General features: G+C 40.1%; 1 pseudogene; it reads left to right on the plus strand.

The window, feature by feature from the left end:
* The first annotated feature begins 450 nt into the window (after window positions 1–450).
* Window positions 451–1,627, plus strand: LOC125137453 (growth hormone-inducible transmembrane protein-like; annotated as a pseudogene).
* Window positions 1,628–1,881: the final 254 nt, after the last annotated feature.

Consider the following 1,881-nt stretch of genomic DNA (forward strand, 5'->3'; position numbering starts at 1 on the left):
GTTTGGCAGACATTTTTTGAAAACAAGCCAAGGAAGGCTGAAATTTCTAGGAAAATAACTGGCAGTATTTGTTGCCAATGATAAAATGCAACCTTTCAAGCAAAAACTGGAATTTTGGAAAATCTGTACACACCGCTGTTAGTTTGACAGCTTCCCCAAATATGAAGCATTCTGATGAGGTTGGTGGCACTATTAGCAAATGTGATTTTTGGATAGTGAGTAATGAAGTTTGTCAACATAAGATCTATATTAGCTCAGCCGACTATTTTCCAAATGACTAATACATGATGTTATAATATCATGCACATATTAAAGGTTCATTAAAGCTGTGAGATAAACATTAAATTTTAACATAACAGTATGAAACATTAATTGAGAAAGGGAACAGTGCAGCTGAGGTGACTAGAGACTGAGCTTTTCGGATCTGCTTGGTAAACCTGATGCACCACCATGCTGGCTCAAAATCTTGTATGTCTGAGGACCCAGCTTCTGGGGTTCTCCATCTAACTTTCACCAAGGCCTCCCAAGCTGTGGAAAATTCCATCACAAAGAATCAATGGCTCTTAACACCCAGCAGAGAATATGCCACCAAGGCAAGGGATCTGGCAAAGAAATACTGGCCAAAAACTCAAAGGAAGCTGCCTTGGAATCATCGATGGAAGAAATATTTAAAATTGATCAGATAGGATCAATTACTGCTTGAGGGGCTGCTGCTAGTCTTGGAGCATTGCACTACAATAGCTTTGGAATATCTATTGGAATTGGAGCTATGGAAAAGGCTGTAATTTGGCCTCAGCATGTGAAGGATAGAGTTCATTCTACCCACGTGTCCTTAGCAGGAAGTACCGGTTTAACAGCTTTGTCTGCCCTAGCAATGAGCAGAACTCTGCTTCTCATGAACTTCATGATAACAAGTTCTTGAGTGATAATTGGTACCTTTGCAGACATGATTGGAGCTGGAATCCTGGTACAATTGGCACTGTAGTAACCAGGCCCAAAGCATCTCACCTGGTTACTACATGCTTGTGTGGTGGGAGCAATGGTGACTCCTCTAACAATATTAGGGGAGCCTCTTCTCATCAGAGTTGGGTGGTACACAGCAGCCACTGTGGGGCATCTCTCCACTGTTGCCATGTATGCACCTCTGAGAAGTGTGGAACATGGGAGTACCCTGGGGACAGTGGGCTGGGTGGGTCTTTGTACCGAGTGGCAATTTATGTTGGGTTAGTTCTTTACAGCATGTCCTTTCTGTATAATGCATATAAAGTAATCAAGCCTGTAGAAATACTAACGGTGTATGGAGTTCAAAAATATAATACCATTGGAGTTCCCTCGTGGTCTGGCAGGTTAAGAATCCAGTGCTGTCACTGCTGTGACTTGGGTAACTGCTTGTGGTGCAAGTTTGATCCCTGGCCTGTGAACTTTGGCATGCTACAGGCACAGCAAAAAAAAAAAAAAAAAAATAGAAAGAAAAAAATTATATAAAGCTTGGAATCTACTTGATACATTAAATATATTTATGCAAGTTACCAGCATTCTAGCAACTGAGAGCAACATAAAGAAATGAAGCAGCTCAGTTTCCGACTTCTTTAATACATCAGCTATTTTGCTTGCTTAATAGGGGTAGATACTCATTTAATAGTTTCTATAAGCAGCTTTCATTGAAGAAGATAAGAACTTGTCAACATGTTTCAAATGTTGCAGTAATGTGGTGCTTCCTGTCTGCCTTTTCTTCCAGAGAATAGATGCAGCAGTTCTCTTCCAAACAAGCACATAGATTTTCAGTTCTCATGCTTGGTAATTCTAAAACGTCAGTACTAAATGTCAGTACTAAAGTTTGTGATTGTGAGAACCAAAGTGTTTTTTCTATATTTAAATGTA

Source organism: Phacochoerus africanus, chromosome 10 (genome assembly GCF_016906955.1).
Source record: "Phacochoerus africanus isolate WHEZ1 chromosome 10, ROS_Pafr_v1, whole genome shotgun sequence".
Lineage (NCBI taxonomy): Eukaryota > Metazoa > Chordata > Mammalia > Artiodactyla > Suidae > Phacochoerus > Phacochoerus africanus.